The sequence below is a fragment of the Larimichthys crocea genome, chromosome III (assembly GCF_000972845.2).
Source record: "Larimichthys crocea isolate SSNF chromosome III, L_crocea_2.0, whole genome shotgun sequence".
Classification (NCBI taxonomy): domain Eukaryota; kingdom Metazoa; phylum Chordata; class Actinopteri; family Sciaenidae; genus Larimichthys; species Larimichthys crocea.
In genome coordinates this window covers 1,620,478-1,636,643 of record NC_040013.1, presented here as the reverse complement: position 1 = coordinate 1,636,643, position 16,166 = coordinate 1,620,478, and the positions used below count along the sequence as shown (strand labels likewise).

The window sequence follows — 16,166 nt, the reverse complement described above, 5'->3', positions numbered from 1 at the left end:
GAAACTTTTTTGTGAGTCAAATGATCTGACCCTAAAAAAACGACTCCCATCACTTATGCAAACATGCTAAATATGGGTGTGGTGGGTTTTATATATATTGTGTTTAGGATGATTAACACTGTTCAGTGGCGTATGATATAAGTGGTAACATGAAGAGCCGAAAGCTTTTCTTGGAGTCAAATTATCTGACTCCCTAAAAAAAACGAACTTCCCATCACTTATGCAAACATGCTAAAAATGCATCACCTGTGGTTTAATTTTATATATATATTTGTTTAGATGATTAACACTGTTCAGTGCTGTATAGGTATAAGTGGTAACATGAAGAGCCGAAAGCGTTTTTTTGGAGTCAAATGATCTGACTCCCTAAAAAAAAACGAACTTCCCATCACTCATGCAAACATGCTAAACGTGCATCACCTGTGGTTTATCTTTATATATATTTATTTAGATGATTAACACTGTTCAGTGCTGTATAGATATTTTTGTTGTGGGGAAAAGAAAGTGTAGTCCTTGAGTAAAGAGGAGGGGCGAGAGAGCATGCGGACCTATTGAGAGAGAGAGAGAGAGAGAGAGGCGGTTCAGCGCCGCTCCGGTCTGAGCGGCAGCAGCGAGCGGCGGCTTTAGGGGAGTAACGTTAGCGCTATAGACACTGTGGAGCTGTGCAGGAACAGGCACGACGTAGCTAGAGAGAGAAGAGGAAAAAAGACCCAGCCAGCGGAACAAATGAAAGCCACTCGTTCATTCGGATTAATTCAATCGAAGCGAGAAGCTGTTTAAAAGAAGCGGGAACCGGAGCGGACCGTGCCGGGGAGGATTGGGACGATAACACCGCCGAATGCTCTCCGTTGCCCCGCCGCTAAGGTTAGTTAGCTTCCATAGCTTGGCTTGTGTGTGTGTATGTGTGTGTGTGTAGAGGAGGAGGTGGAGGAGGTGGAGGAGGAGGTGCAGGGAGGGGAGGTCTGTCTGTTCTTGTTGTTGGCCGACGGGGTCCGGCTATTCTTTGGAGCCGTATTGACCTTTTTTTTATTTTTATTTTTTCATATTTCGATGTTTACAGCTAAACGTGATACAAATATAACCCGCAGACAGCTGACTGGGTTAGCTGGTTACCCACAGCACCGACCCCCGCACTGGTTAGTTAGCTGTCTGTCGGCTGCTGGTTAATTATTTTAATAAAATCAGGAACACGTGCTACATGGCTAGGCTAGGCTAGGCTAGGCTAGGTAGCAGCTAACGGCGCTAGCCAGCTAAGTTAGCTGTCAGAGCTCACTCCCGAGCTTAATTAATTAATTAATTAACGTCCCTTAACACTGCTCACACACACCAGCTGTTTGTTAACCATGTCAGAGCGTTAATAACAACAAATGTCGTTGCTATGTGTGGCTAACTGCGCTAACTTGGCTACGCTACGAAGTAAACAATGATAGCTGGGGTTAAACGTTAGCCGGCAACTCGTTGCTTTTGTTTGTTGCCAGGTTGATGATACGCTTATTTATTTATGTGTGTGTGTGTGTGTGACACAAGTCAATGTTGCTCTCAGATTGTTGCTCCTCTTAAACTGTTAATTCAGAGTTTAAATGTTGCTTTTGTTGCTCCCATCTGTCTGTGCTTATCTTCAAGACTTCACAGTCATGGTTATCCACTTGTAGCCGAGTCTTATTGTTTAAGTTTTAAACTTTTTTAAAACAGCATCTGTGTCATCGTCACTCATGCAAACACAACAACAACAACAGGCTCGTATTGTTGTGGAAAGTTGCTCAATCTGTGCAACCACCGACAGGACGAGCGACCAGACACACTCAGCTGTCACACATCTGGCTACACATCTAATAATAATAATAATAATAATAATAATAATAATAATAATAATAATAACAGTTTAGATTATTATGAAACTGCAGAATAAACAGTACTATTACTAATTAGAGTCAAAGATGCTGAGGTGTGTGTACATGTGTCAAGGAATAGTGAATAATATTTAATGTTTAGTTGTTGATAGATAGAGGAATACTTTATTGATCCATAGGGGAGATTCAGGCGTCCAGTAGCAGCATGAGACAGTAAACGTGCTTTAAAATTGGACCGGTGCAAAGATTGAAATAGGAAACTATCAAAAAAGCAAATATATGTTTATAGAAATATAAAAAAACGGACATTAAGAACGTTAGATTGTAGAAAATAAAAGTCATCATGTCCAGGAAACGGTGCAGCTGAGTGTGAAATTGTGGATTTGTGTCCCGTCTTGTTTGTTTGTAACTTTAAATAGTTTTAGTCTAGTAAACTAGAACCAAACATGCATTAAGATTAGACCTATAAAGATACATTTTAAGACAAATTAAACCTGTGCAAATATACAAATAGATAACTTATTAAATTCTTTTTAATAAGAAATAGACATAAAAACTATATGCATTCAAGTTAGACTGTAGAAAATGAATGAAAGTCACAGTATTGTGACTGTTTTGTTAGTTTGTAACAATTTAAATAGTTTTTATTCCCATTTAAACATAAAAAAACTTCAGTTAAATTGGATTAAATAACGCTGGGCTGCATGTTGCATGCATCTAAAGAACAGCAGTCTATATTAATAGAATATTTAATGTTTGGGTGTCGATAGATAGAGGAATACTTTATTAATCCATAGGGGAGATTCAGGCGTCCAGTAGCAGCATGAGACAGTAAACCTTAAGCATTAAAATTGGACCGGTGCAAAGATTCAAATAGGAAACTATCAAAAATGCAAATATATGTTTATGGAAATATGAAAACGGACATTAAGAACGTTAGTAGAAAATAATAGTCATCATGTCCAGGAAACGGCGCAGCTGAGTGTGAAATTGTGGATTTGTGTCCCGTCTTGTTTGTTTGTAACTTAAATAGTTTTAGTCTAGTAAACTAGAACCAAACATGCATTAAGATTAGACCTATAAAGATACATTTTAAGACAAATTAAACCTGTGCAAATACACAAATAATTGTTTATTTTTAATTCTTTTTAATAAGAAATAGACATAAAAAACTATATGCAATCAAGGTAGACTGTAGAAAATGAATGAAAGTCACAATATTGTGACTGTTTTGTTTGTTTGTAACAATTTAAATAGTTTTTATTCCCATTTAAACATAAAAAACTTCGCGCTGGGCTGCATGTTGCATGCATCATTCCAAAGAACAGCAGTCTATATTAATAGAATATTTAATGTTTGGGTGTTGATCAGTCTCCTTTTGTCTGACTGTGACGTCCTCTGTTATCTTCACCGAGCACTCGTCGATCTGTAATCAGTCAATCAAAGCCCGCTGTCAGAGTTGTGTTGCTAAAGTTAACTCTGTGCTTAGGTACACACACTCGCGTGTGTTTTCTCTGGTTGAACTGTCCCCTTTCTTGATTATGTAAGCCAGGGTTTCCCCCAGGAAATGGTTTAGCCGATGCGGTAAGCCATGATCTTAAAGCGTCGTCGCATCTGCTGATCCACTTAGTGGTTGATGACCTATAAACACGAGCCACGCTCATTAAACATACAAAACACTTACGCAGTTTGGAAACATGTGAAACCTGCACGCTCCCTTTTAAAAAAAAAAAACTTTCATTTCATAAAAGCAGGTGACGCCGCGAGAAAACCCTGCAGCCGTGTCACTTCCTGTTGCTGCTACACAGTTAAAGCCAACTATCATAATCTGCTTATTGTGGAGCAGTTACAATTTCCTGAAGCCTGAGGCAATAACGTGAGCTACTGCTACTCCGTCACGGTGTCACATGCAGAAAATATGGAGATCTATATGGAGGCGTGCTGATGGAGTCAATGTTTGGCGTCTTGGTAAATATCTGACTCTTTAGCTGCAATTGTACCAAACTTTAATACTTTTATTGCTTTTATAATTAATTCCTTGTTATTCGGTACCAAATTGGCAAATCTGAGTGAGCCAATAAGCTCGCAGCATCTAATAAGGCTTGTGATTGGCTGTGGAACATCACACGTTAACTTTGTGCTGCTAACCTGTGTCTACTTGTCGGTGTGTCTGTTAACCACGTCACGGACGGCATGGTGCATCTTCTCAGCGTCTCCATGGTGATGGCGTTTCTGACGTGGTGTCAGGTAAACATCCACGCTGACAATGATTGTCAGACAATCTTACTCTCATCTTAGTCCAGTTATCCAGGTTTGTCCAGCAGCCTGCGAACAGCCGAGCAGGTTGTGTAAACTGTGTTTTTACATGTTTTCAACCGACGACGGCGAGCAGACGCGACACTCTGAGCAGTAAAGGTGAAGCGAACAGCGATTTTTAGTGTTTGACAGCCAGACAACGAGCTGAAACTTGCCGTAAAGCTTCATAAATCAGAGCGGAGCTGCAGATTCGGGTGATAACTCTCGGCAGGTTCATCACTTTATCATAAAAATGTTTTAATGGTGACGCTTTCCTGATGAAGACGCAGAGACAGAACCGGATTGCCGCCATTAAAGATTAGTATCACGCATCAGAAGTAACATTTACCCGTCAGGTTGATGACTCCTCTGCTGCATCATGTTTACTGTCGTGGTCTTGGCGCTGCGTACACAGACTTTCCCTGAATAAGTGACAGTAAATAAATGAAATGATGATTTTAAAATGTGACCTAAGAAACCAAATATTTGCCCCAGAGTCTGGGTGCTCCAGCAGTTTGTGTAGTTTGTGGCGTGGACACGTCGTCATGATGTTTTCAGGTATTGTGCCTGGAGATGATTGGTGTGTCCAGAAACAAAGTCTGCTAATGATCCATGATGTTGAGACACTGCTGACTTGAGTACAGCGTCAGCTGGGCGGTGTGTGTGTGGTTTGTAAAGAGTTAAAGCAGAGTGAGGAGATATCTCTCCCTTTCCCAAAAGGGTAATGGGGGCAAAGATAATCCTGTGCTCAGCGTGGAGCCTCAGGGAGACCGTTTCACTGCTAGTTCAATTTCTGCTCTGTGTTATGAAACACAACACAGTTATGAAACTGAAAAGAAGAGTAAGAGTTCTCGCTGTGTTTTTTTTATATTATTGTTGTCTGTGAAAGATGAATCCTCACACTGAATTCTTGTGGGAAGAAAAATCACGTTGCATCATCCGCGAATCACAAAAGATTTCCACTAAAATTCACAAATAAACGTCACCCTTCAGGGCTGGAACCGGAGGTCACCGTATGTCGTTATTTTAATTATTTAATCATAACGAGAAGCCTTAATTATCACGATAATTCACCAAACTCGCGTCACGCATTTGTTAGAGCACAGAGAGGAAAGGATTAACTTTGACACTCTTCAACCTCCTCGCCTCCCCTGCCGATGAACAACATCAGGATTACTCATTCCTCTGCCTCGTTAATCGTCACCTCGTTTATCAACTACGGCACAATTATCAGACTTTCGAAAGAAACCTCAAACACCGCTCTGCGCTGATAGTTTGCGATATCTCGGCTTTGTGGCGATATAGGCGACAAATGTGATGCATGTCAGGGGAGAGACTACGAAGACGCTCATGAAGACGATATTGACATTGTTGCGTGTGAATTACGTGACATTCAAATGGTCAAAATGACGACGACCTTCGCCAAGAATATCCAGTAGTATTAACACGACGTGTTATTGGAGTTCACTATCATTTTAAGAACCCAGTGCTCTGTCATTTAATCCAATTATTGATCTCACAGTTTGGGATTCAGTGATTTTAAAACTGCAAAGACTCTGCCACGCCGACGGTTTCCGTCACCTTCAGTCAACAAAGTTGTGGTGAGTTAAGAGTCTGTCTTAGCAGAAGCAAAGAAGACAAACCTTTTTTTTTCTAAATTAAATTAAAGTTCGCCACAATGGTGTTTAGTCCATTTTAAAGGCAGAACGCCCGATATAAGAGATGAAACTACAAAAACAAACAAAATGCTCACTAGTTCACGTGATTTTTATACGTCCACAGTGTAGCATACGAAACAAATCAATGCATTATAATTCTGATTTTCCAAAGACTAAAATCACACCCTTGAAATCTGTAACCGGAATAATTGAAGTATATTTTCTAGATCAGCCTCTTCTTTTAAAAAACACACTGTACAAAACACGTCGATCTTTATTATTTAAATTGATCAGCAAGTCGTGAAAAGACTCGAGCTGCGTCGCCACGACAGCGTACACAGCTACTAGTTTATGTTATGGTATTTATGAATGGAAGACACATAAATACTCATCTTTGTTTTCTACCTGGATATTAATTAAACGGCTGGATTCCACTTTAAATCATAAGTCAACATCTCCCTCAGCCTTGTAATCTCCACACATAATCCACATCCAAGCGTTCAAAGGTGAGCTTCCTCACCTTTGAACGCGTCTCCAACTTAATTTTATATTTGTGCCGGCGAAAGAACGATTACAGGGAAGCGACACGACGTTCGGTATGTTGCGGCGTACTTTATGAACCCTTAAGTTAACACGCAGAAACCAAAGAGGGAAATATGAAGCAGTCACCGTGAAACTGCCTCCCAGGCGCATTCCCTCCTCCCGCCCAGTTTCTCTCTCGCTGAATGAGTAACAGCAGCTGTCTAGCATTTCTCGCTCGCTAGTGGACTGCACCTGGTAGGTTTCGTGTGTGGAGAATGTTATCCTTGAGTCAGTGTGGTAAGAATATTATGATCGGGCACAGCTGGTGTGTTGCAGTGCCTCAGATTACTCATAATCAGAGTGCCACTGAGCCGGACACAGTGCCACCTCAGATCCAGTGGCTGCGCCGGCGCTGAAGCTGAGCAGTTGTAACATTTTCTGGATTTGCCAAATGGGGGGAAAGAAAACCCCACAGGAAAGTAGCTGTCAGTCTCATGATTTTAATGCACTTTCATATTTAGGCTGCAGCCATCAAAGGGAGCGGGGGGTTGGGCGTGTCGAGGGCAGCAGGCCTTAAAGGGGTTAATGGGGTCTGGAGGTCAGACTGATTCTGCGTCTGTCGCTCTGCAGAGCTCAAAAGGCCTCGAAGGATTCATCTGTCCGTCCAGGAATTTGTGAGGCTGCTCGCGTTAATTAAATTCAAAGTCAGATCACAGTCACGCTTCTTTTTTTTTTTTTAAACTAATTGCAGCATTTTCCTGCAAAAATTCAAATCTAAAATAAAATCCATCCTCGACAAACCAACATGAATATAACCGTGTGATGGTTTAGTTTGTTCTCCGTGAAATTAGTCTTTAATGTATCATGTCATAATAAACTATTCTGTACATCTTACATATTAAACCTCAACACGATCAGACTGAAACGTCTAAATCTAAACTCTCCGATACTCGATGCTTATTTATTTCATGAAGCGGCTCCTAAATCTTTGGTTTGCGCCCGATGGTTGAGCGACATAGGCAGTGAATGAGAGTGAGCGAGCGCCGGCCTCGATAAAGACGTTAATCGGAGAAATAAAACATGATTCCTGATTGAACCCCAGGCTGGTTTCACTCTTAACTGTGACTTTAAACATTTTAATTATGGCATAACTTGGATTAAGTTGATCATTGAGTTGTCACGATACCAAAATGCGTAACCACGATACTGTACCAGACAAAATATCACTGTTCCGGGTATTATCGCGATACTGCGGCCTATTATTATTTTTTCGAACTGCAATGTATTTGTACACGTTATAAATACTTATTAATGACTTATAATGTTGTTTGGTGCATGATAAACGTAATACTGGTGAAGTAGAATTAGACTGAAACAAATTAGTGGTTGCCACTGACGACGACGACGCGGCAGACTCGGTGCTCGGGTCCGGTGCTTCTGCCATGGCGAGTGTGTCGTCTCGTGTTTGTGACTGTAAGCCATGCGTGTCTGGGCCAGACAGAACTTTAGGTTGAAGCTTGTTTCTATCGAAGCACCGTTAGTATAGTAATCCATGGTAGGACCGTCCTGTAGAATTTCTAGTATAGTAGGAACCGTTACGATTTGACACCGCAGGGTACTGTGCAGCTCTACCCACACGTATGATGTATTATGTTTATCTGTGGGTTCTCTCCTTTTTTTTTTCTTGCCACGTTGTAATAAAACACTTCATATTTAGACTACCACTATCCCATTAGCCTTCTGTTTGGATGTTCTGCCAACTCTTGTTATCAAGCAGCACTTACAGTGTAATTTTGTGATAGAGGCGCGCACTGATACCTGAAGCTGTGCCAGCTGATGTGGCGATAACTGTGTGAACCTGCTACCTGTGCGCTCCTGTGTTTAGTTTACTTAGTCACATGAGAAGACAGTTTAAATGCTAAATGAATAAATGTTCTTTATATGAATAAGGTATAATTGGGTACATCCAGACAAATCCAACGCAGGTGTGTCCATTCATTTGAGAGGAGTGAACCTGCTACCTGTGCGCTCCTGTGTTTTTGTTGTCGCTCAGGCAGGTGAAGTTAGTTTCTCGTTAGACTTTTCTTCTTCCTCTTCTTTGGAAACGTCAGGCAGTCCCTCATAAATATTGTTGACACGCCTCTGCGAACCTACGATTACACAACACCCTCGAGCTTTCACCACTTATGACCTATTTAAATAGTCATTGAGCTGCCGCGCTTCACTGGAATTTGACCAAACAGTCAGTCACAGCGTTTGAGGAAGTTTTATTTATTTGTCGTATTTCAATTTACATCCTGACGGCAATCAGTAAATCTAGTCCTGTGATCGTTTAACACTGATGGAAATGTGTTTTGGAGGCCTGAAAAGTTGGATAATCTCCTGCTGCGACGTTAAGACACCAGAACACGATCAAACCTTGATGTTTAAGCTCCGTATCCTACTTACTTATTAATAAACCTAAGAAAATAATAATAAAACTGTTGAGTTATGAGTTACTTGCAGCCTTTTTATTGTGCTGATCTGTAAAATTCATATTTAAAAGCCTCATATATTGCTTGTTGTTGTTTTTGTGTGTTAGAAATTAATTAAAAGTTAAAGTCATTTATTATTCATGAGCTTTTTCTATTTTTATTTCCATGGCTGTGAAACAGAGTTGATATTAAATCAGGCTGTACGGAAGAGACTGAAGCTTCATTTATCACGTTTGTTTGTGTTTTAAACCAAGCGGCAAGTTCCTCTAACGTCCACTTGAGGCTGGTTCCAGAAGTGAGTCAGTCTCCATAAGTCCCCATGTCCAAACTTCACAGCAGAAATAAACATGTTTACAGCCTGTTACAAAAACATTTGGACATGGGGACTTATGGAGACTGACTTACTTATGGAGCCAGCCTCAAGTGGACGTTAGAGGAACTGCACTTCCTGTGTTGGCTTCACTTCACAGCCACAGGAGGAGGTTGCTGCTTGAATTAATCCGATGAATCACTGTATTCAAATCGAGGATTTATTTTCTCTTCTTTGATGATGTGGGCAATGACGTCATGAAATATGATGACAGACGCCCGGGGCTTCGTTTCAAAAACCTCAATAGAAGCTTTGGATGTAAAGACGCCGGGTGCAGCCCTGCTATTAAAACCAGCCACCCATATTTAAAGGCACCGAACGAGAGGCAGACAGCGGATTAGCAGAGATTAGAAATGGCTCTGTGGTAAGTTATTCACTTGACTCTGTTACGTAACACAGATGACAGGACATTACTCTTGTTTGTGTGTAGGCTCCAGCTGTGGGTAGCGTTTATATTTATCTCTGTGATTAGCCTACCGTTCCTAGCAGGAATGTGTGTTACAGCATAGTTTGTTTTTCACATTCTGGAGAGCGTATCGGTGAGGGCAGCCAAGGGCGCTCACGCCGCGAGGCTTGATGATCTTACTTTGGAAATTTGAGCGGCGTGTATCGGTGAAAGGTATGAAGGCTTAAGTGGGAGAGTGTAATTACAGGTTTGTGATGTCCCGACATGTGCAAGCTTGGAACCGTGACAGTGCAGTTTGGAGCAAATTAGTCCACAGAGAGCATCAAAACATCAAACTGCTGCTGTGACGTTCAGACACATGACGGCTCACCTGACTCCTACTAAATGTTACTCTGCCATCTCCACATTGTCACATCCTGATAGTGTGTAACATGTAAATAAATAAGACTGGCAGAGGTCAACTTTAATGTCGTCGTAATCTGAATTTCTTTAATGAATGTTCTGGATTTTATGACCCACTTGTTAATACAGGTGTGTACCTCGTTAATACAGGTGTGTACCTTGTTAATAAAGGTGTGTGTACCTCGTTAATACAGACGTGTACCTCGTTAATACAGGCGTGTACCTCGTTAATACAGGCGTGTACCTCGTTAATAAAGGCGTGTGTACCTTGTTAATAAAGGCATGTGTACCTTGTTAATAAAGGTGTGTGTACCTCGTTAATACGGGTGTGTGTGTCTCGTTAATACGGGTGTGTGTGTCTCGTTAATACGGGTGTGTGTCTCGTTAATACGGGTGTGTGTGTCTCGTTAATAAAGGTGTGTGTACTTCGTTAATAAAGGTGTGTACCTTGTTAATACGGGTGTGTACCTCGTTAATACGGGTGTGTGTACCTCGTTAATACGGGTGTGTGTGCCTCGTTAATACAGGTGTGTACCTCGTTAATACGGGTGTGTACCTCGTTAATACAGGTGTGTACCTCGTTAATACGGGTGTGTGTGCCTCGTTAATACAGGTGTGTACCTCGGAGCTCAAAGTAGGCACAGACTAAAGGTGGACTCATCTGGACTGAAGCTGAATATTTCATGAGATAAAGAACATGTTGTGATCTTTGTTCAGCACGTTCACACAGTAGATCTTCGTTACTACAACAAGAACGAGCGAGGCGGTTTAAAGTTTATTTTTATTCCGTTTGGGAAACTCCACAAACGTTAGAAATCGCCTCTGTTGCTAGATCATTACAAAGACACAGAGCCGTGACTGATTTCTCGGTATTAGTCAGAGCTTGTGTGCAAATTTTTTTTTATTTTGAGACCCAAAATATTAAAATATTTGGCAATTGTTGTTTAATCGCAGTATTACATTCGAGGGTGTGCTTTATTGTCGGCGTTGAAGCACACCGTCTCATGTAATATTGCTTAATTCAAAACGTTGTGTATCAAATCAGGTGGGATGTTTTGGTTGCTGTGTTGTCTGTGCAAATAACAGCAGCATGTATGGGCATTAGTGTTTGGCAGTACGTGCTCGCGCGCACACACACACACACACACACACACACACACACACACACACACACACACACACACACACACACTCACACACTCAAAGCCTCTCATGCATAAATGGAAGCTCTGTGCGAGCTGCTGTCATGAGGGGCAAACAGAGGCACTCGGATTGCATGCGGACATACAGAAGAACATTTCAAAGCTCTTGAATAATTAAGTAGCAGCGAGGAAGTAGGTCAGCCCAGCAGACAAGTGCACTTCTCAGTTTTATTTCCTGCTCCTCGCTCGGCGTGGAGGAGCTGAATGTCAGGTGGGCTTTAAGAAACCGAGCCAGCGCAGAATAAGGAGGGATTTGTAAGCTGAGACCTCGTACATCACGGCGATGCTGTCACATTGTGTCCCGCTGAGCTGAGTCAGTGATGAACAAATAATCATTCAACCTCAATCACAGTTCAAATGTTCGTTATCATGCACCTTTCTTTGCCCGGGGGTGTAATTTAATCTTAAACCACAAGTGAAGGTTTGTTCAAGGAGTTATTTAACGGCCGTCGACTGAGAGATGCAACGTGCAAACGTGTTTTCACACACCCAGATACTAAAGATTAAATCTAAGTTTGATCAAACTGACATTCAGTTTTGAGCTCAGTTTTTGCAGGTGAGCTGTTCTTCTTTTTGGTTTTTGCATTGAACAGTTTGTTCCTCGTCGTATTGTTACAATAAAAGTTTCAGAGTCGGTGTGAAACATTTCCTCCAGCTCCGGGGTTGAAACGTACGAGTTAGTTCCTTCTGTTGCCAAAATATTAAAATTTAATTTGCCACACCTCGTGAATTGTGTGGTTCTTTACTTCCAGTTTCATGAGAGCCGTACGTACAGCAGCAGCTTTTCAAGGCAGCCGTTATTCTGCAGCTCAAACGTAGACGAGATTCTCATATTTGTAGTTCTGTAATGTTTGGTTTCATCTGGCGATCTTAATATTTTAACTTTTTAATTTTAAAGTTCTGATTTTTAACATTCATGCATCGAGATGCAGATGAGATGTTCTAAAGAAAACTGCAATGCATCAAAGAAGTGATTTTACGGGACACGATGCAGAAGTTGTTTTTGTTTTAATTTAAGTCTATTAATTATTGTCTCTTTATCAACTTATATGGATAATTATACATAATTGTTTAAATATATGTCAGGTGTTTGATATGTTATGCAGAATCATTGCAAAAAATGTGTTTAATTATATTTTTTAATATATATATTCACTGTTGGCCGATTAATCTGTAATGTTGGTGTCTCCATAGGCTCCAAAACTCCGGCATTGGTTTGTCTCTTTGTTTGTGAGTGCATAAAACCAACGATGGACGAATACGAACACGTATCGTGACCTTAAAATCTCACACGAGACATTTTCAGTGTTTTTCATCATTTGAACGGCACGTTGTGTCCGCGTAGAAGGACTCAGAGCAGCTTAGACAAAACAAAGAGCTCGTACCTAACAACAGAGGATGGACCCCCTCCGTCACATGGACGTGGTTTGGGTTTGAAAACTGGGACCAGAAAACCAGACCATGGTTACCATAACAAAGGCTGAACATGTAATCAGAAACAGGCCTTTCCATGTGGTCATTTCATAAACTATTCGCTGAATTTACAGAAAATGTGTTACGTATTATCTGGATAAGGAATGACCGATATCAGGAGAAGAGGCGTCGTGTTGTGATGCACAGGCGGAGGATGACGTCGAATTCTTTAGGTTACAACTTTCCATCAAATATTTACTCAGCCATCTAAACACAAGTGGAGAGCGAGCACTGTGTGAAGTGCAGTGTGTGTGAATGCCAGCGGGATGCAGGAGGGAGAGAGAGCCTTATGTAATTTCACAGTGTCGCTGAGGCGGCCGGCAGCAGGGGAACAGGCAGGAAATCCAATAGCTGCTCTGCCGTCCAGCATGGATACAGCTGGACGATCACATCTGGACGTACAGGCCGGCCAATCACTGGCTCCATTCATCTCTCTCCTCTTCCTGTATCCTCTCGGTCGCACACACACTTTTGTGACAGATATAATCGTCCGTGAAACATGAATATGGCGTGATTCAGACCGCACGTTGAATTTATTTTCAAATCCGATGAGTGGATCGTATGCGCTTGTTTTTAGGGTTAAAGTCGTCGCTCGTTTCCTCCTTTCAGAATTTTTGTTTTGGTCTATTTTTGTTGAGGACATCACACACCTGACTGTTATTATATATTCATGGATCTGCTTATAGCAGCACATCTGTCCAGTCTCTCTCCCTGTAACGCACCTTCAACCAATCTGTGATATGAAATAAAGAAATAGAAAAGTGTGTGTCACAGCTCGGTTATTCAATCACTCCTCTCTTTTGTTTTGAAGTCTGGGTCATTCGGTGTGCGAGATTCGACTCGAGGGCTTCTCCATCCGTTTTTTTATTTTAATTTTATTTTTTAATGATTGACTTTCACTGCCGCTTTGTGCTTCAAGGCCGTGTTATTGTCGTGATACAAAAAAACGTGAGTGTATTTATTGAAGGATGGATCTGTGAAAACATCCAAATGTACAACTGCAAAGAGGAGGACATGGTTTATATCGAGTAATTTCCATCATCTTTACTGATAAAATACTGAGCTCAAGTCTGAACTTGGTGATGCGACCTAAAACAATTATATTTGAGCAGCATAAACTGTTTTTATTAAACATTTCACACAGACTAATTGACAAAGACAATAAAAATAATTGTTATTAAATGAATCCATAAAATATGCAGTCATGGCCCGATGGAGGGTTTCCACACATCTTCATCCACACATGTATCGAGGGTACGTCCATTTTCCTCCAACATAAAATCAATTCAAGTTGAATAATTAGGACTAATTACAAAGTTCTTTGGATTTATATGAAGTACACATGATGAGGTACCTTCACCCAATCACTCTGAGATACAGTCAGGACATTTGCTTTCAGTATTTTTGGGGACATCAACGGTTTAGTTTGACGGGGTGATGCACGTTTTCTGGCTTTTATTCAGCTTCCTCATTTATTGTCTGCACTCATGTTTTAATGTCGACTGCATTTGTTGTTGCCTGTGCTGCGTTTTAACATCATTTACCACTCAGCACTTATACTTCCATTTCCAGTTTCACAATCACTCGTATTGTTGTTTTTTTTCGCCTCTCGTGCGGCTGCAGGTGTTTCCCGGGTGCTAATCTCGCTGCTATTAAAATGCGACGAGAAGTGTGCCATGCAGTCGCTTTCAGAATGAAAAGGTGTGACAGGCTGTGGTTTGGAGAGATAATTGCAGCTCTTTCCGTCAGACAAATTACAGCCGTGCTAAAGTTGACTGGCTGTTCTCGCCTTTCTCAGCCCTCGGTTCCCCGACTGTCGTGTTGTGACCGCTGATTTCCTGCCTGAAAGTCGAGCAGACGCGAGGCAAAGATCGGCTCGCGGTGCCTGGATGTTCTTTCACTGTTTGGTACTAATAGCTGTGCGCTAGCCACCTGCCTGCCAGGAGCTGCACTATATATCAAGCTGGCACACACAGGCAATAATTATATCACCTGCTGCCTTTTATAGCTCCTCTCTGTCTGCTAACAGTTTCTTTGACTTCTCTTTTAGTTTTGCAGTAATGGTTGGCGGTGATGTTCAGTTTGTCAGTAAAATATCTCACACTGTGGCCTCCTACATCGATCTTGTGTCGTCTTCTCCTTTGTTACTGTCAGTATGACGGTCTACCAGGAAAAGAGTGTTCTGCCCCGTCAGCATTGTCTTGGGTATTACTGCTTGCAGTGTAAAGGGCGTTGTACTAAGGTTTGGCAGATCTATGACTGTTTTTCCTGCTGCTGTCCAACCGTTAATTCAAACGTGTTTGCAGTCACCTTCCCATTTTTTTTTTTTTTTAACTGGCTGTTGTGCTGCGGCTTCCTCCTCTTTGCTTTGTTGTGTTTGGATTAGTTTAACTCTTTGAGGGCAAGAGGTGTGAGGTTTTATTACACCTAAAGTCAGGATCAAGGGTTGGCTCAGACTTTGTGGGGTTAGCACCGAAGCTGAACAACAAAATTCAAAGTGTACGCTACATTTACCACATTTTCAACATGTTACTTCGTCACGTTCTGACGGAAATCTGAAGCGTTTGTATCGATCGAACTAGAGTCCGTTGACAAAAACGGTAAAGGCTAACATGTTCAGCTGAAAATAGACAGGAAGCAGGTCGCAGAGAGAGGGGGAGTGACACGCAGTAAATGGCCGTTCGATGCGGGATTCGAACCGGGGCCAGCTGCAGCGAGGACTATAGCCTCCACACATGGGGCGGTGGCTTAACCCACTACGCTACCAACCGCCCACCGTGGTCTGTTTTTAAAGAAACAACATAAAATACACTTGAATTTCAAAGTAAAACTTAATAAAATAGCCAGAAGAGAACGTTTAACTATGATGCATATTTACATATTTAGAAGCAGGTGAATCTGAGCAGGTAAACAAAGTCTGGTGGGCATAACACTCCAGAAACTCTCCTGGTAGGGTTTGAAGTTGCAGGGAGAACGGACCAAAACAGCATTGTGGTCGCAACACGACAAAGTGCGGTTTGGACATAAACCTCGCTAAACACGCGGGGGTGGCCGGTCCTCCGTTGCCTCGATGGGTTCATTTATTTGTGTTTTGTGTGACTCGGGTGTTAACACGTAGTTGCTGTGGATCGACGCACAGCAACTCAACTACTGTTTTCTGGTTGCGTTGGAGAGTTTCCTCCCGCTGTAAACGGGCTGTCTGATAGAAAAATAAACCATACACTTAGACTAATTGTTCCTTTTTTGTTGTGGGCCTTTTTGTAGCCCCCAAAGAAACAAACTTGTGAGTGCTACTACTGTTTTTGCCAAAGGAGTGTGGTTGATTTAGAGATAGTGATACAAACTTCTCAGTTTCCTGCTGGAAAGGGCACACTTGGACTAATATTGTTCCTTTTTTGTGGACCTTGCTGGCTTTGCATGGTACCCTGGTTAGTCTTAGATCAATAATTTTAGAGAAACAATAAAAACACGAGGCCACATGGAAAAGGTTGAGGAGTTTCTCTGCTTACCACAC

At 41.6% G+C, this 16,166-nt stretch overlaps 1 protein-coding gene across 7 annotated transcripts in view; it reads left to right on the top strand.

Annotated features, from left to right (window-relative positions):
- The first annotated feature begins 572 nt into the window (after positions 1–572).
- The window catches only part of ncor2 (nuclear receptor corepressor 2), an 82,725-nt gene continuing 67,131 nt past the window's right edge, over positions 573–16,166 (top strand). For 4 of the 7 annotated variants that reach the window (XM_027277590.1, XM_027277591.1, XM_027277595.1 and 1 more), the window contains exon 1: positions 573–864. The gene's annotated coding sequence lies outside the window, so the exon portion shown is untranslated. The remainder of the gene's footprint in view (positions 865–16,166) is intronic. The other 3 variants (XM_027277593.1, XM_027277594.1, XM_027277596.1) reach the window with 1 other exon arrangement.